Below are 20,383 nucleotides of genomic sequence, written 5' to 3' on the forward strand. Positions count from 1 at the left end.
AATACTGTCTGTTTTATTTAGTTGAGTTTTATTTAAGTTCGAAACTCCAAATAGCACAAAATAGATATTTCCTATCAAGTATTACCATTTCAATGCGTTAACTAGAGAATATTCATTCACTTGATTGATTTAACTTCCTTTTTAACAACTTCTATTAGTTCACTGACTCACTCGAAAATTTGATGTTAGGTTATGATGAAATTGGAAAAAACGGGACTCATTTCTACCATAATCTAAATAGAGGATGTAAATAGGAAAGTTAAGCAGCCATGTCACACCATCCCAATTGTTATTGGGTTTGAAGTGTTTCTTGGTACATAAAAATCTTCTACCGGAGAGCACTTTGCGTAAAATATGTACTCTTCCAGCAAAACAACTCAACCGTGAAACGAAGCTAGCGTACTCACCCCATACAGCCACGGACACAACATAAGGCTGGGGAAAAAATAAGAAGAAGAAACAACAACAGGAGACACTTGCCGTAACCCAACCTGACCCAACGGCAGACACATACACACAGACCGCCCTAAACGTGACCTTCTTTCTTCCGTGACTTTTCACACGCTCGTGGGTTGCCGGAATGATGAGCTGGCGGATGGTCGGATGGCACCGGAGGAGGATCGTCTCTGGCTGGCAGGCACGCCCGAACGGAAGACGCTCGTAAATAGCATTATGTCTAATTTAATAAACGTTCATTTCAGGTGTCGACGTGTGACACGGCACGGTTGCATCCCCTCCCGCCGGAGGGTGTCTTCCCGCCATGCTTTACCGATGGAGAAAACCGTGTTGGTTGGTGCGGTCGGTCGGTGGTCTAATTTTTCAAGCACTATCCTCACTCTCAGTAAATCTCAAGGAAACGGAGTTTGTTTGTCTTTGGTGGCGAGAAAGTGGTAGCACCGAGCTAGGGACCAGGGAAATGCACAGTGTTTGCTTGTTTGGGTCATTGAATCTTAGTTGGAGTAATTTTAGATTTTTGTTTGTCCTTTTATCGTTGTTATTGTACATAACTCTGTATTAGGAGATAAAGATCCGTAAAGCAATCCTTTATGATTGGAACAGTTAGAAATTTTTTTTCTCGACAATAGATGACAATTAACCATCTAAATCAAGAATTTTTCTCATGTTTTTGTAGTGAAACAATTGTATTCAAAGTTTGGATCAAAAGATATACTTAATCGCCCTCCACTCACCATGATGTATATGAAATTTCTATGAGAAATCCACAAATCCACAAATTAAACGATAATATTTCGGTGACTTATGTACATTACCCGATGACCACTTGACCTAAGCATATTACATATCAGTATCAACATCAGTATTAGGCAAAAATAGAGTAAATAATTCTTTGGTTAGTAAGTCTCTAAAAACCAATAAAATTAACAACAAACAAGGTTAATTAAAAGGTTAATAGGTTAATTAAACATGGGGTGGCCCGGTGGTATATGTGATAAACGGCGCCCGTCCACATGGCCGGACCGGGTTCAAATCCCATCAGAACCGTCCCCCCGTAGCAAGGACTGGCTATCCGGCTACGTGGAAAAATAAGTCTTGATACGGCCAGGCCGTCCTAACCGAGTAAAAAAAAGGTTAATTAAACAAATAACACTAGAAAACTGCTAGTTTGTTTCACTAAAACAAATTGTATAATTTATGTCTTCTTACTTTTTTGATCCACACACTTGAATCACTTTTACTTATCATTCCATTGCATAACTTTATTTTTACTTTTCACATACACTTTTTTACGCACGGCATAAATCTGCTTCAGTTTGTTATGTTTCTAATTACAAGTATTTTATAAATATATTTAACTCTTTGTTAATTTCAATTCTTAAGTAGATTTTACTATTTGATTCATCGATTTCCTTTGTTCTCATATGATTTTTACATTTTTTCACTTTCTATTCCCGTTTAATTTTCATGTACTTTTTATTTGTGTTTATGTTAAAAAGGTTGGTTTTACCTATTTGTTGTTTTATAAAATTTGTTTAAAACTATTTTTACAAAAATCTTTTGTCTTTATCGTATGCATTACATTAAATTAGAATGTACTATAAAATATAACTGCTGTGGGTTTGTAAATCCTTAATTGCAAATGCATCTTTCTTAAGATCATATGTGGTAAACAATCATTTCAATTTGTTTTGTATTTTTACACTACTTTATAAGATGTTACCAAAAAAAAAAGTAAAACCGATGTTCGACGATCATCGTTGCTGACTTGTTCGAAACCAAAAACCAAAAATAAGCTAGCCAAACCTCTTTCCCATGCACGGAAAAAGGATACTGTACAGAACTTCCTATTTGCCCCTCAAAAACATAAAACCACAGTAAGCACAATATTGTGTTACAAAGCGAAACCACATCTCACCCATCTAGTAAAATGCGTTGTGAGATTCTTCCGAATTTCGGGGGGAGGTTTGGATGGTTGGCTTGTAGAATTTGTTGTTCTCTGCATCAAAACACACTCGTCTCCTTCTCCTGCTCATGCACCGAACCGGCCCAACACACATGTAGCGTAAAGGAAAATGTCCACTTGGTACTTGGGCGCAAAGAATAAAGTGGGATGAGAACAACCAACCCGGAAGTAAAAAGCTTCCGGGTATTCTGTGTGTGAGAGAGTGCACGCGGGCGCATTTGTGTGTTTGTGTGTGTCTGTACTCATGCAAACCCCGTTTCGGTACCAAACGTACAAACACAAAACGTTAGAAAACGCTTGCGGAATGCAGATATAAATTCGAGCATTTCGGCATAAATTAAAAGCCTTTTAGTGTCGTCGAGCAAGCAGCAGTCAAACCTGGGGTTTGGGTGTTTGCGATGCTAGTAAAATTCCGAAGGATATCCTCTATCCGTTCCCTTCCGGCAGGGAGATGCTCAATATAGCTCTGATTTCAATTCATTTTCCCAAAGCGGTACGGATTGCAGCGCACGGTAACGGGAGAAACAGGACGCCATATTAGAGATCCCCGGGTTACCACCGAAAAAGGTATTTGAATTTGCACAAGCCAAAATCCCATCGGAATAAATATACTAGCGTTGCACGAGTACGGGTGGGGTTTTTTGCTGTTGCATTCCGTACCAGCGTGCGGTGTGTTTGTGTGCAAGCGCATGTGAAGAGGCACCCCCAAAGCTCAAAAAAGCTTGCATCTTAGAACGTTGCGTTTTTCCTAGCTGTTTTGGGTAGGGGGTTGATTTTTACCTTGCTAACTGGGAAGGAACGTGTTCCTGCTCGGAGGTACGGAGATATTCAGGAAAGCTTCCCTGCACTGCACAAAGATTTGCGCAGTCTTTTGGCCTGTGGAAAACGACAACTGAACTGATTAAATCTCAACAGCACCGCAAAATGTTGCTAAATCAACAAGCGCAGTAAACCTGGAAACCATTCCATTTCATGCTGGAATTAGAAGCCATGTGTTTGACTCACACTTTCCACCATCCAGGACACGATGTCCTCGTTAGGTGGATATGTAGGTGTGTGCGTGCAGTGGCCGCATGATGCATATTTAATAAGCAAAAGCAGCTAGCAGCTTTTGTGAAGGATTTTACGATTTAACTTTTCCACCGTGAGACACCGTAATCTGATGCTTTATTGGCATATGCTTTTAAAAGTGAATTACTGCATCAGATGGAATAAAGATTTCAATCTCGCAACCATCCCGATTGGGACATAGTATGGGCCCGATTACGTATGCTTCCTTGAGCACAGGCGGGAATTCCTTTGCATGCTAACTGGCTGCAGTTCTGGATGCGGAACATATTCACCAGCTACATTCCATTACTGCCATCAACATACAGTGCAGGAAGCTCTCTGACGGTAGTTTCGGCGAATCATTGCAGGTGATTGAAGTAATTAAAATTATATCCTATATTTCTTCCGAACCATTGGAACATATTTTATCCGCAACATTGAGCAGGATTCGAAATGCCAATCTTTCCAACAGGTTGGGTTCCCTTGTCGGCTGCCAATTATTTCTAGCTTAACATCAAAACTGATCCGACTGATCAGGGACGTGGTAGGCGGCAGAAGCAAGGCTCTGCTTTCGTACTAACCTTCCGAAAACTCTAGCCAGTCCCTTTAGCCAAAAAGCACTGAAGGCTGATAAGCCTTCGCTCGAATCGATTGATCTGGGTCGAGGCTTTCAGTTGTGACGTTCGATTTGGTGACGATATCTAACGAACCTCTTACAAGTTCTGCTGCAAGAATCTGGCCCAAGCTTAGTTTGTGCACGTGTGTGAATGTGCCGGTGCTTGGTATTAACGCACTGAATGATTTATTAATATCACATTTAAGCCCATCAATAACGCATACGTAAGCTCGATCCGTACCAGATTGGTATCCGTTGATTCGTATCCGTTGATATTTTTTTTTATTCCTTCAGTGCAGTGTGCGTTTTGTGTTGAATGAAAAAGTATTTGTATGAGAATTTTACTTACGCTTTCATGTTTACTTCAAACGATACGCTGTGTTCGATTACTCGATGTGTTCCACAAAAAGTAGATGATAAATATATTTATTCTTGAGACACACATAGTTTTCGTGTACAATTTGAAGCTATTTAGGGACTTAGTTCAAGATAAATTGGAAAAAGTTGTTAAAAGAATTAAATATATTTCTTCATATATGTATGTTGATTTTGGTAGCTTGAAATGGAATAAATTGCAGTTCAAAACTTATTAATAAATAACTCTTTACCTCTGAATCTCGAAAAATCGATTGAAAAATCAATCTATGTACTTGGCGCTTGGAATACGCAGTATACTGTTAAGACGATTCCTTGAACAAAACTGAAGCTAAATAATTTTTATATTAAAATATCCGGAATTTCTGTCTTGATATTCCATGCATTCAAAAATGTTCATTAAAAAATGGTTCCGTGGTAAATGTTTCAAGAATCTTAACTGTATTGGAGGCATTCTTATCCAATTTGTTTTGAGTAGACAAATATTTAATTCTCGTAAAATAGTTTGAAAAGATTGTGCAAGAAATTGATTTTGAAATTAAATCAGCATATTACAGGGTTACAATTTCAAGTGAAACCATTTTCTCCATTCTATAAGAGCTCCAGAATCAAGATCGATTTGAGCTTGGAAAAATTCCAGAAAGGATAAAGAGTCTCAGTAAAACCTCTTAACATTCTGTTTGATTAAGTAATAAAGCTGTAAATACAAAAAAAAACCTACGAAAACGTGGGTTGGGCCATTGATCAGTTTAAACATTGCTCTCGGCAACACCAATTAAAGTTACAAAAGAAACCCGCGGAAGCACATCGTTTAATTTGTTACAATAATTTTAATCCCAAAACTTTATCCACTTCCTTATGGTTGGCGTGCTCCGGTCGCTCAAACCCGCGCACCGTCCGGTAATGAAAGGAGGACCTTTTTCATGCAGCATACAAAAAACACACACCGTGCGCATAAATTTCTTTCCACTTATCCACGAACAATAGGTTTGTGTCGCGATGTCTTTTCATTATTTTTTTCAGTTTCTTTCTTTCCGTAAAACATCGTACAATTCCCTTGTTTCGCTTTCGTGCTGTTCTGTGCTGCATGTGTCCCGTTTGGCAAATATGAATGAATGCGCAAAATGAAGTCTGAAGACGCGCCTGGTCGAAATGGACGTAACAATAAGGGACCTTTTCGGGGAAGTTCAGGATTCAGGATGCTGGCGATAGAAAAAGACTAAAACACTGTCTGCGACTAAAACTCCAACGAAGGAATGGGGTTTGCGAGCAACTTGAAACGAGGTAACTTGGGAAGGGAAGAGCATTTTATTTAAAAGAACTAAGGAAATGTTGAAACGCTAACAAAACGGGACGAAAGAGCTTTGCAAAAAGGCTACGATTTATTATGCGATTCCACCACCAGCTCACTCACCGTTCTCACCGTTTCCAATTTCCCCGCACATCACATCCCAACCATATGACGTCCCGACTCGTTTCGTTACACCACTTCGTTTTCATCTGTCAAGTCCACCTGAGCCGAATGTGACGACAATGGGCACAACGGCAACAAGGGAATGGGCAGATGAATTCAAAAATGGATATTATGAAGGTGGAAGTAAAAGAAAAGAAAACGCTTTATTTTGCATCGAATCGTAAGGAAGGGATGCCCCGTCAAGATGTCACAGGTGCCCATGCGTGTTGCTGTGTGTCTGGTGCCACAAAAAAGGAGCGCCCCGAGAGAGCATACGTGCATCAAACAATAGGACGTAACGCACGCAAAAAGCAAAACATTCCCTTGACGCATTGCCGTGCCTCTGTTATGTTTGCCGTACGTTCGTCCTTACCCAGGCTGCATATGGACGTGCCATGGACGCTTGTAAGCAGATTTAAGGAAAATTAATGCAAATACACATCCTTCCCACCACAGCCTGGATGGCTTAAGGGATTGAAAGTGCTACAGTGGGAAGGGATCGAGTGATCGTAAAGTGAAAGTACCAGGCGTGAACGGGTACGTGACTCTACTGAGGTGAAGACAGCAGAAAACAATGAGTGGCATTGAGAGGGGTAGAAAAAACTGTGGATGAAAAACCACGAGACGCGAGTTTTTCGCTTCCGATTGGTACTTCTCCGAAGCTAACAAACGCAAAACCCGAACATGAAAGCGAAACAGTCAAGCTTTTCTTTTCCCATTGCATTCCCTTTTAAGGACCTACTCACACATACACACACACACACCCCCGAAGACAGCATGGCTCGCCTTTGACGAATATTTCTTGTGTTTGAATATTTAAACATAATATTTGTTTTGCCAAATGGGTTTTCCATCCATCGGCAACACTACCGGCACGAGTTTTTTTTTTTTGTTGTTGCCCGTTTCTCCTTTTTGCAATCTCGCAGCATTTTCACTTCACTGTTTCAAGAACCGTCCTCTAAAACATCCATTTGACCGCCATTATTGCTTCCCTACTTTAGCCCGGCCAGACCAATTCACGAGAGAAGCTTTTGTTTTTTTTGTTTCTCGTGTTTCTATGGTTGGCAAAAAGACATTTCCCTTCCGTTTCGCTTGGTAAAAGCTTTTCCATTCGTCCATTCCATTTTCCGTCCACCATTCTCTCCCCCCCCCCTTCCCCTATAGCGTACACAAGTTAAGGGGGGCTATAATTGGGCTTATCTTCGATTTGAAGCTGTGACAGCAATAAACAAGACTTTAATCCGATCAAATAGGGATTTCCGATTTTCTTCTCCGTGTGCGCTTCTGTCCCCGGTTTCGGTGTTTGTTTTCCATACTTCATTCTTCTTATTATGCTGTGTGTCTGCTGGTTTTTTTTCTTGTATGCCTTCGTCCCACTCGCGCTCGCATCGCGTCAGGAATATTTCAAACCGGATTAGAGAGACCAATATGCGCCCGTACGCGTTGTTTAGGTTCCGATGATTCCCGGATTTGGTGTCTCTTGCTCGCACCTAGATTTGTGTCCACCCGGCACGTCCATTTTTGCAAATGCTTCTCTCCCCAATTTCCGGGAGGTAAACTCACCCTTAAAGGTCATTTGGCTGTTTGCATGCGATCGCATTTTTATGCGCTTAGAAGCACTAAAGCCGGCGGGCCTGTGTGCGCCTCACCCAGCAAGAAAAAAAAATGTTGGTAGGCCAAAATAGGATAAGGTAGCGATTTTCGTTCGAAATGGTAAATTGATAATTAAAGGCTTTGTGGGTTATCCTTCGCGTGGGTAGGGTAGCAGAATGTATAAGCATTTTCCTTCACTGCCATGGCTGCCATGCTAACCGCAAAGGTGCTTTTTTGTTGTTGTTATATTTCGCTTTACTTCTAAGCTCCACGGGTTTAGGGCTAAGCCTTACCGAAATGGATTTGGATAAGCGGCCATTTCGGTTTGAGTACGCTTTCTTTGCTGTTCTCTTCTGTTTCTCCCTTTCCCCGTTTTCATCTGCTACTCCTCGTCTAGCTGAGCGGTATGCAAATCGAGCCGATAAGTGCAGGCAAGGACTTCGAAATTATTTGCATTCCATGTCGCACCGATTATCGATTGGAGATAATCGACCTATAGAAACGATGGCCGTGAGGTGAGAGATGTTTTGATAATATTTGTGTTTTATTTAAACAACAGCACAATTCACGGTTGTTTGATTTTTTTTTTCATGGGTTCAATTTTGTGAGGTTCAATCCCTCGTTTGGACGTTGTTTAATCCTCCCTTCATCCCTTTGCGGAGGGAGCAAATGTGAATGTGCCAATAGAAAGATGTAGCTATTTACACGAGTGATCAACCTGACGAGATTAAGCGATGTATTCAAACAGTGCTTTATTATTCTGATCCTTTGAAGGGTTTGCTAAGCTTAAGCTAATCGACGTGGGAAATGTATTTTAAGGCTTCATTGTTTGTTTCCTGGTTCGTTCAGAAATAGCCTTTTATTCATATAAACACAGCTACGAAATATTAAAATCTCATTTTAAAATTACGTGTAATAATATAAATAAACCCAATTTACAAATGAAAAAAAATAAATAAAAATATTTAATAAACTTTGTGAATGCAAAGATGTTATAATTAATCAAAAAAAAAACAATGCATTACAATACCGGTACAACACATAATTCAATAAAAATTGAAACAACTGAAAAACAATTTGATTAAATTAGTTGTAACTTTAATTTTAACATTTTTTAAAATATGGAATCTGCCTTTGATCGGATTTGACCGGAACAAGAATTTACATATCAATCTCAATATTCTGTTAGCACGAATGATGAAGTCTGATGAAGTAATGAAGTCTTTATGGTGGTCTGTAAAACCAAGTTTCGTATGAAGTATTACTGCTAAATATATTATTTAATTTTTCCATTATAATGTATACATACTGAAAAAAATAGTCAGCCATAATAGGAACACGTTACGATCTTATTTGAAATACATTTTGGAAAACGCTTGGACAAATTGTAATAATTGCGATTCAATAGGTAGGACTGTAGCGAGGCATAAATTTTGCAGAAATATATATTTTTTAACCTTCCTAGAAGTGTATCGTGAGATAAGCGGCTTTAAGGTTTCGATACCTTAAATAATAACAAACAAATAATTTATTTTCCATAGCATTACATTTGTTTGCATAACAAACCAATCATAAGTATTTAAATGATGTAAAAAGACCATTTCAAATTTATTACTTTTTTACAATCTTTTCATTTTTGATCACATTTTTATCCCGTTTTATTATCAATTTTCAGTATAAATTAATTAAATACTGACACACGACATACGGTATATTTATTAATTCATTTAAGTCCCCGTAGGCCACATTCTCAGTACGACATTCAAAAATATAAAATCATTCATAAAGCAACTAGCAGCAACTCGTGCGTTTGTCAAAAATTTCCCACGCTGCTGCATCATCATCGCTCAACACGCTTATCAAACCCGAGGAGCAAAATTTGCATACGAAGAGCACATGCAGCGATGCACCATTGCGAACTGTTAGGGGAGGCAAGATTTATGGCCATTCCTTGTACTCGTTTGATATTTGAGCAATCACTTGCTGGTACCTTTTTTGGGGAGGATAGAAAAAAATCCTCGCAACTCCACCTGCATACAGCGTAGCACCGGGTGCCGTCTAATGGACACCGGTTCTACATGCTTTAATTGCGTTTCGTCCTTTTCGAACGCTATCGGGACAAGGAAGATACCGGCTTCTGTAAAAGATGACGTGTGTCATCGAAACGATTTTCTAACGATGCGCATGCATCGTTTACATTTCGATCAAAGCGTTTCCGGGCTTCTTTCCAAATCGGTACGACCATACGCATACGTAAGATCTATCTCGAATGAGCAAAGCGTATGCTTTAGAGAAGGATAGAGAAGGATGCGTTTGGATGCACCTTTCGGTAGAGTGAAAATGTGCAGTTGGAGAGAAAAAATCACCTTCATATCAGCAGTGTGCTCGTACAGCTAGAAAATGTTCCACTCACAAGAACATGTTCTCTAAATCCAATCGCATCCATCGAGTTCCCCCATTTCGCCATCCCAGCGGCTTCCAGCGCCAACCATCGCGACGACACGGGTAATAGAAATGATAAATGGACGACAGTGTGAGTAGCAACAAAAAATTGTTTGATGGAGCCACAGTGAATTGCAAAGTGGTGGAAAGTGAGCGGCACACGATTCTTGCATCCCGTGTGGTCGCGGAACTCGTCACATCGTATGTGGATGATATGAGCTGTACGCATTTTCCTTTTCCCCTCTCATCCACATAGAGGCCCCATATGCGCCCATTAGTAGTAGTGGTTGTTCTTTGTCATCCAAGACGGGTTTTCCAGATTATGACGGAAAGTTGCGTACACGTATTCCACTATCCAATTTCCAATCAGACTCAGTTAATCCAACAAAAAAAACGGTAGAACCAGCCTTTTAGTTAAGAGTTTTGAAAGAGTTTCCTTTTGGGAATGGGAAATATGGCGTCTCGTCTGGAACAGCAAAGCACTAATTACGAGGAAAGCATTCGTAATCGAACGCAAATCACACGAAACGGTTCCTGTTGGACTGTTCATCCTTTCAGCGCACACCAATCCGCTCCGCCCCAGAGTGCCGTCCTGCAAAACGATTCGTCGACCAGGGAAAGCGTTCATAATCCCTCGCTTTTAAATCGTGCACCCTGTAAACGGGGAAGGTTTGGTTTTTGATTGGAAAAGGAAGCTTCGTCTCGATTAATGGTGAAACGGTGACGATATGGCTTTACACCGAAAGCGAACCGGGAAATGAAAGATTTTAATGATTAGAAGTGAATAATTAAAATTCTTTGCGTATACTGCTGCTGCCCGCACACAGCCTGTCTCGGCCACATTTTGTGGTGTTGTCGTTTTTGCTAGACCGTTTGATAAATGATTTTTCCTCCCGTTGGCCTTTTACTAGGGTTTTGCGTTTTGCACGCCTAGATGAAGGATTGATGAATCTTACACTTTGGAAGTGGAAATAATGCGGGGAAATGGCTCGTAAATCACGCGGAAAACGGTACTGTTTGGTTGGGAGAGGATTTTTCCTTTTTTTTTTCTTTTGTAGTACTTGCTCAAATCAATGGAAAACGTCTTTTGAGGACACATTTACGCGGTTCTTGAGTTGAGGGTGGGAGGCGTTACCATTTTAAAATAAAGGTACCTATTGAGTTGGATAAGGCTGGGAGCTTATCTGTTTAAATTAAAACGGAATACTTGTCATCCATTTTGAACCGGCTAAGTGATGAAAGGGTTGCTTTGTCTGAACGGTTTATCAAATGTGATGGATAAACCTTTACCTTTACTTTGCTTCGATAATCGGTTCATGACCTTTGAACCCTTGAATGAATCAAGTAAAGCAAAAATGTTATTTTAATGCACACAATTTAAACGTTTTAATATTTGAAAGCTTTTTTTGTGTTTTTATTCTTATTACTATATCTGTTTTTATCCCTTATCGGCCCCTTTATCCGGCCGAGTTCCAAGGTTCCTATGGACACGTATATTCTGTTATTTCATTAAGAACTCAACAGTTATTACATTAAAATCCATATCGTTTAAGCGATAAAGTATCTTTCAACGTTTCATTAAGAGCTTTTCCCAATATTCATTTTTTCTTTAAAAAATAAAATATAAAGTTACCATTTTTTCTTTACTTAAAATTTCTACTATCACGCTTCTTAATTTAAGTGATTTCTGAAGCATAATTATTAGTTTTTTGTTTAGATAGAAACATAATGATTTGTTTATTGCTACCAATTTTGTATTAAATAACCCATCTCATGTTCTACCCATAATCAGTACACCATAACCTAGTGCCTCATGTTGCGACAGTACCACAAATGGATGGATTAGCCTTTTTTTGTGCTTCTTCTATTGCTTTTCCTATCTCTCCGAAACCCAACCAGGATGTGCAGTACAAATTCGAGGATATTATGATGTCATCAGCTGGTTTATTGAAAGGATTCGTTAGCCGGGCGAACACACATTTTGCTCGCTCACCTGTACGTTCTGCCCGGTACCGTGCTTTAGATCGTCGAGCGTTTTTCATCAAAAATCACCACCGACCGGTGACACGGATCGCGTCAGATTCGCCCCAGTTACGTATGGAGCCACACCGCCGGTGACGGGTACGAATTCCACGAACGCAAACGACTGCAAACAGGAGCGTGCTGGCGCGTTTTAGAACACACTTTGAACCGGATACGGTGCAATTAAAAGAGTTCCCGGCACCGGCATGCTTATAGGTGGAACCTGTGTCCTGTTTTTATCCTCCCTCCCCCCCATATTCTGTGTACTTGGCACGTTGTCCACCGCATATGTTTACGTAATTTATTTATGCACTCCCGTGCCAAAGGAAAACCAGTGCAAGCTCGCCCGGTCACCGCGAAGCACGAAACCGTCCGTGATGTGATCGTGACGAAACGGGGGTTGGGAATTTAATAAATCCTCTACAATAATTGCTGACATGCGTTTGCCAATTTTTGGGACCCTGGGTTCACAGGTCTCGGAACAACAACCAGGTGAAAAAGAGCAGTGAGAAAAAAAAAACAAACGCTCTGGGTTGGTGTGTAGGTTGTCCTTTTTCGTACGCGAATAGGGAAAACATCCCCCAAGGTTGTCCATGTGCGATGGGATACCGTGTACCGTGGACCAGGTTGAGCATGTTGACAACCGTTTCAATTTGGTCTACCCGCGCTCACCGACCTTCCCCCGGGGGGTTCGTTGTGTGTGAGTACGCGCAATGTGACATAATGTGCCGCATCTCTGAATGATGGCGATGATTGACGAGCGAATTTATCATTGCGCCTGACCCACACCTTCACCCACCCCTTCCGCTCTCCTCGCCTTCACCACACACACACACACACACACCTGTATGGCCAGTGGGGAGGGTAAATGAAATGAGAAGCGAATGAATGAACTGTTATTTCAGCTTGATGCCACCGGGAAAAAGCGGTCACGGGCGATGCTTTTGTCTCTTTACGGTGTACAACGGTAATACAGAATGTTACGCTAGAAACGTTTGCAATCGAAAACAATCCTACGAATGCGGTTGGGTTGATGAAGGCAGCTTGTGATTTCAATGTAGCTGCACAATTGATTCGTTGAGTGATTGACAAATGGTGGATTCTTGGAAAAATGTCAGCTCTTCAAGCGTGGATTAAAAATGTAATTAATTACAAGCAATTAATGTGACCGGTTTTTTGGGAACTTTGCATGTAATGAATTTTATAATCTTGAATCAATTCTTTGAATGTTTAAATTTATATGTTGTCGTACAGATATTGCATCGGACAAAACAAGTGCAATTCGTTTGTTCTGTAGAACAAACGTTTCCAATTTCTTGATTTCATCTCATAGGTATTTCTTTTAAAAAGGCTTCATTTCGTTCGTTTTTTAACGCTATTTGGATTAGGGTTTCGTTTCCTATCTTCCACGCTAGCATAACCAAATTTGTGCTGGACGAAACAGGTGCAAGTGAAACACTTTGTTTGGAATTATTATACTCGAACCTCATGTGTTCGCACAAAATAAAAGCGTTTTATAAAACTGTTAGAAGAACGTTTTTATGGAATTATTTTCAGCCTAGCCTTTGAGAATCAAAAAGAGCAAAATGGTACTAAATTTGTTTCGAAATTTCCTTCGAGGGATTGTCGAAGGAATTATTGAGATATATTGAACTATATTTTTGTATAAAAATGTAATTAAAACGTTTTAGTACTTTAAAAATATCTGCCTTATAATACGATAGGACTGAAACATTGTGGAAGTTTCTCCGGATCCACAAGAACTCGACCGAATGTCCTTAAAAATGTGCTTTCATATTCCAACGTTTCAATTTATCGTTGTCTCAACTTTCTTATAGTGTGGAGGATATGAAAAGAATATTATTTAGAGTAGAATAGAATTAATCATATCACTGACAATTGTGGTACATGTGATTTTCTTAAAAACGTGATTTTGCACAACAAAGTTTGAGCATGGTGGGGAAGCTATGGGATTTCTTTTCTGACAATGCATTCGATTATATTAATCTCAAATTTAGAATCTTAGTGCAATTTGCATTTTTTATACATAAAAAACGTCTTGGCCCTACAACGTTGAAATTGCCAAAAATCCTTGAAAGTGTCTTAATCTAGTTCTCCGCATGTATAGTTTTCCAACGAAAATAGCTGTTTTACTTGCAATATCTCGCACTTAAGATGCACTTTTACTTCAACTGAAACAATTACCATTTAATCTCTTTCAATGCTCATAGCTCATCCTTCTACCGGTGGGGAAAGATTTCGTACCGCGCGAAAGTGCTTTCCACTAAACGCTAATCAGCAGCATTGCTCATCTGCGTTAAACGATTTGGGGCGAAATGGTTTTGTTTTTTTTCGCAATCTACTCAACGCATCACACAGGCAGCCATTAAAGATATTTGAAAAGTAAATAGAAAAATGTAAAAATAAAACAAAAACGCACACACCACCCCAAAAAAGCGCGCTACATGATGGCGTGTTGTGCGAACTTTAAAGCAAATGCGATACGCGTGTTGCACCATGGTTGAACCAGAACGCTTTAGCACGAAAGAAAAGTATGCAACGAAGGAAAAGGAAAAAAACAACAAGAAGCTGAACGAAATGGAACGTTTCACTAACTGCGGTCATTTAAACTTTCTCTTCGCCAAGCGTCACCCGTCCTCGGAGGATGGGCAACTGGGAAGAAACGGGGAAAGGGGACACCGGGCAAATGGCATGACGAGATTTATGCTTCAAGACGCGCCCACCAAAGACGTTCAACCATCCAACGGAACATGCATCTTCTACCAAACAACAAAGCCATACGGTCCAAGCAAGCAGACAAACGAAAGAAAGAAAAAGCACACATTCCTTGGTGGCGACGGTTACCAACATCGTACAGGCTGGCGTTTGTGGATTTAGCGTTTTAATTAATTTTATGTGCACGATTATCACTGATTTTGATTGACGTTCTGTGTGTTTACCCGGGCACAAATCTTCTATCCTTCCCGAACACCCCTGTTGCCCGAAACGATTTGCACCGGCTGCAATTGGATGTGCCGAAAACGATGGCGCTCTCGCTCGGACCTTCTTACACGAAAGCAACCACCGACGGCCAGGCTTTCCGTTTGGCGGGCCGGCAGGCTAAGGTGGATAATTTATCGGTGGTGCTCCATCGACGGTTCCATTCGACGGCGACTTTCCCGGGCCCCCGGAATGAGCGGTTTGTTAGCGTGAAAATTAGTACCCCTTTTCCACCGGTTCCACTCTCCACCACACCCGGATCGGAACAAAAATGTGACGATTTGCTAAACTTTCCATTTCGATCGTGGTTTTGCATGGTTTTGCGAGCGAAACATGAAAATAATGCGGTGATGCTGATTGAGTTTGTTGGTTGGATGTTTTTGGGTAATGGAAAGTTTCCACCGTTTGACGATTGTTTGTTGGTGGCGTTTCCTTGTGCAGCTCGATAGTAAAAGATTTTTATTACTGTGAAAGTAATTCCAATTTCCTCACCAGCTGATTATAACGAAACGAATGGCCGTTAATGGTTTGCGGTGCTTTATTCGCGATGAATTGCGTATCAAAACACAAAGAGGGAAAGAAATTATTTACCACCTTATTTATCTCTTATTACTTTCAGTACAACATTAAACACAATGAACCGAATTTTGTAACGTCGGCCAAAAATTAGTTTGGGTTCAAAAAAAACTTTGTTTGACCTCTTGATCTACATCACCAAAGGGAAGTGCCTCATCACAAATCGAGACATGATAGTCAATAGAATGATCATCAATCGATAAACATTGAGCACATCGACAGTTGCAGTGCAAATTACTAATGCTATCTTTGTAACCAATCAGACGCTTGTTGGCTTAACGATCTACTAGATCATGCTCTTATTTAACTTATTTTAATTACTAATTGCTGAACTTAATCTTTAGATCTTCGTTTATTTAGAGCGAATGTTGAGACCTGTAATCATTGCACGGTCTAGTTTTGCTCATTTAATATGTAATTATCTACTCTTTCACCAATTCCTTCGCGCCACCTATTTCATAATAATAACAATAAAATGAATTTAATAAAAATAAAAATAAAATAATTCGGTGTGTATCACATCACAAAATAGAGAACGAGACTAAGACTATATTCTATAGATGTTGAGGAGAGTATCTGTTAGGGACATGGAAGGTAGACAAGTACGGTAAAGATTTGAAACGAAGATTTTTTTCAAAAGCAGGGAATTTATACGAACTAAATATCTTAACAAATAACAAACGATATATTTATCATTCTGTCTATGTTTTCGCCATAACATAAATTTATTATCAAGCAACAATGAATTTTTAAATAAATAGTTGTTGTGTAAACACTTGATACTGATTGAAACTAGGTCGTTTGTTGCATTTTTGAATTGGTTTTTCTTATCAATTGTATAAGAGAGCAGAAGAAAAAAATAATAAACTTTAATTATTAAAAAGATGTTCTTTTTCTGTGCTTTTTCCTATTTTAAAAAACGTTTCGTAAAATGTATTTACTAGCGAAACAAACTATCACATATGAATTTTCTTTTAGAAATCAGTTGCTGGGTCTGGAACTTCACTGAACAAACAACTATTCCGTACCTTAGCGAGTGACACACACGCGAAGGTGCTTAGTGTTTTGATTTTTCTTAATTGCTCCACCATCATCATCTTTACCCGGTGGAACGTATGTGCAGAGACGTCGCAACATAAGCAAAGCTTGAGAAAAGCTTCTTCCCACCTTCGCTTCTCATTCCGCACAATCAACCCGTTCGCTTGTTCCAGCAATTGTACGCCGTGGTCTATTATTTTAATGATGGTTTCATGTTCATTCTGGCGGAACTGATGGTACGGCTCACGGCTCGCGGTATACACTGTATATCGGCGTGCGATGGCGACGACAATGTTGATGGCAAGGTAGGATTCAAAACGATCGTTTCTCCCGCGTAATAATATCTCGGTAGGTAGAAATCAACTCAAGCTTATCCGTGCTGCACGAACCGATTGCATCGGAAGACAAAACAGGGCCCCATTTAGCGTCTGTTTACCCAATGCACAACGGTACGGTGGCCTATGGCATTGCAAAACAAGGAGAACCTTCAAAGGGAGAGATGAAAAAATTGTTTAAAATTGTGCCAAAAATTGCTTCCAAAGTTGATCGCTAATAAGAAGCACATGAACCAAAATAGAAGAGAAATAGAGAGGGAGAAGAGAGAGAGAGAGGGAGAAGGCGAGGGAGCAAAAAACACATCATCAATGGCAAACCATTCCAACCGTAACTCCGTAACTAACTCCTAAACTACCAGCCACGAAACGAACGCCACCGTTCAAATCCCTTCTTTCCCTACCCCCTGTTTAGCTGTAATTGAATTTCTCCACAAGCACCGGGGTTTACCTCACCCGTTTCGAAGCTAATGCTGATGATCTTAATAACTGAACCGATCATTATTTGTTTCACCGTAGCCCGGGCTAATTGACCCGAAAAAGACACCAACATTTCGGACACCGGCAGTTAGCAAATGCTGGCCGGTGCCTTGAGGAGAATGCTCCCCGAATGTGTCCGATGGTCAAAACAACACCGTAACCCTAAACATCACTGCCGTCTAAGTATCGGTGGGAGAAAATGGAGCATAAATCATGACTTTGCGCACCTTTTTCCGTCTTTTATGGATGGACCGTTAATAAAATGGGTAACGCCACCGCTGCCACCGTCCGGTCGGAGAGGACGGAGTAGAAGATGGATGAGGGCCGGTGCAAGCGGTGGTAGGTGGTAGGAGGGTTTCATGTTCACCGAAAACTACATCCGGTGTACCGGTGAATATAACCGAGCAAAACTCTCCACAAGAAGAAATTACCGCGAGTCATTCAACCTGCGTGCGTTTCATTATATTTTACTCGCCTCTATTTGGCTTAGCTTTATTGGCACGGGGTAAAGGGATAGTTGTGATTTCGGCCTGTTTTTTATGTCTTTGCCAGATACATTACAAAAAACAAGTGGAGAAAACTTTCCATCACAATATACGTGCTAAAAATAAAGTATTATTACAGTTATAGCAGAGACTGCTGTTATGGTTGTCGTATTAAAACGAAGAAAAAGGAAACATTTATCAGTTTTTCTTCTTTACACTAGCGAACAAATGCGCAGTTCTTCTTATTTTGGGTCGGAAAACGATGGGTATGTTAGTATTGGCTTTTCTTTACTTAAGCTAACTGTATCCTGGAAAGTCAGTATTGTGGTAATTAGTAGTCTTTTAATATTTTTGGTTCATATAACATGTCATATGCCATGTTGCGTGATTTTGTTTTATTTTTTTCAGTATTTAAACTGATATTATTAAATTGTTTTAATTTATTCTTTTTTTATTTTTTTATTTATCTTTTATCTTTAAATATCTGTCATATTTGTCTCGAGTTTTTTTACATTATTTCTAAAAATTGTTTTTACTTACTGATAATTTTTTTTATATTCGTTCATTTTGTTTACATTTCCCTTGAGTTTTATTTTTTTTACATTAATTCGATGTCTTTGATCTACTTCGCTTTTGTTGTCTAAATCTATCATAAATCCTTTAAAGCGTTTTTACTTCTCATTGTTCTGACTTTCTTATTTGATTTTAAACGTAACATCAGTGTATTTGTAAAGTTTTATTGCAAGGATCTGCTGTATTCATCTCCCCTAGCGAATAATCACTTTCTTCAAATGGATTTATTATACGCCTTGTGAACATCAGCCAAAAATTCACCCTCCAGAGAACAAATTGGGATGGTAAGATGCATTATCTTCCATGTATTAAAACGCTCGCAAAGACCACAAAAAGAAGAAGAAAAACATCAATTCTCAACAAACAAAAAAAAACTGATTGATATGGGCGGAGGAAAATATCATCAAACAAGACTATCTGCAGTACAAGGGAGAAACAAGCGTACAACCCTGGTGTCCAGCTTACCGTACATTTATTGCACACATTTGAGGCATAATTTGGGCCCTGCTACTCCCTGCTTGTCTTCGGTTTGGCCCATTGTATACCGTAATGGTGCAGACCCATCTCAACCGAGCATAAGGTTTCGCTCTCATCTTTCCCATCACGAAGACTTTCGGGAATGACTTCAAAGATAAATTGCTGAATTGCTAGACGCAGCACTTTCCGGCGAGCTTGCGCTTCGCTTAAAGTCACAAGCATCGTAACACCCGTGCCACACGCGTTCCGTCACGCTGAGCTGAAATTGACTCATAAAAATTGGAATATAGCATCCCCGTTCCCTCGGTTTCCTTCTCTCACCGTGGGTTGGTTCTCGTTCGAATTCTCGCAGAAGGTTTACCGACGTTTTTGCTCGCGGCCCTGGTGAGCAAACATAAAAACTCGCCCGGTATGCACACAAACGCGAAGACACACACATGATTGGCGAGAGGCAGCGCGAGTTCCCTACTGTCAGCAGGTACTTCGTTCAAGGGACAGGCCAAAATTTCGAACACACACGCTCACAATAGCACACCCTTAACTGGGATTTGCCGCGTACCCGAATGGGACCGTTTTTGGGTAGTTGAGGGGTTTCTCTGCGTGCGCTTTTTTTCCCTTAAATCTTCGTCTCAATTTGACTCAATTAAGGGTCCTTCTGCCTAAAATTTTCACCCTCCACATTCGCGAACACCGGAACCATCGGTACATCGACCCTTCGGTGTAGCACCAACACTCCGGCATTGGTTCCTGTCCGCTTTGATTTTGTTGTACCGTGGTGTAAGCGCGTCCTGTTTTACACATACACAAGCGCCTACGGGACGAACATTTTTCGGGAAGCCATTTTCCACAACCATGAGCTCTCGTATGTCGTTTGCCGCCCGGGAAGAGACAAAAGTCACGTAAGATGTGCAAAAAAAAAAACAATAAAAACGACAGACAAAAAATAAAGATTCTTGATCATCTTCCTGGGTACATTTGCTGGACGGCAAGTGCTTTTTTGCATTATGAACAGAAAAAAGAGGGAAATAGAGAGAGTATAAGACATAACAACGAACATAAGAAACATGGAAATAAAGACAACTAAATCGCTTCGCATCGTACCTGACTCTGCGAAACTTGTCGCAAAACTGGTAAAAAATCACACAGGAAAATATAAGGTTAAAAAAATGCAAAGAATGAGCTAAGCTAATCGAAGATGAATAAATGACGAAACTACGGAGAAGTACAAGAGAAAAAGCAAATCAATAAGCAAAAGAATGAACGAACATGCACAACAATCGTAACAAAAAGGTGTAAGCGATGTGAGAAGCGAGATGAAAACGAAATGACTCAAATGGTTGTGCAGAATAAGGCAAAAAGGTTAAGGAGAAGAGAAGGGAGAAGGGAACAAAACCAGATGACAGTGGACAACAGCAGAAGTAGATGAATGAAACGAAACCAAAACGAACG

This window comes from Anopheles funestus, chromosome 2RL (genome assembly GCF_943734845.2).
Source record: "Anopheles funestus chromosome 2RL, idAnoFuneDA-416_04, whole genome shotgun sequence".
Classification (NCBI taxonomy): domain Eukaryota; kingdom Metazoa; phylum Arthropoda; class Insecta; order Diptera; family Culicidae; genus Anopheles; species Anopheles funestus.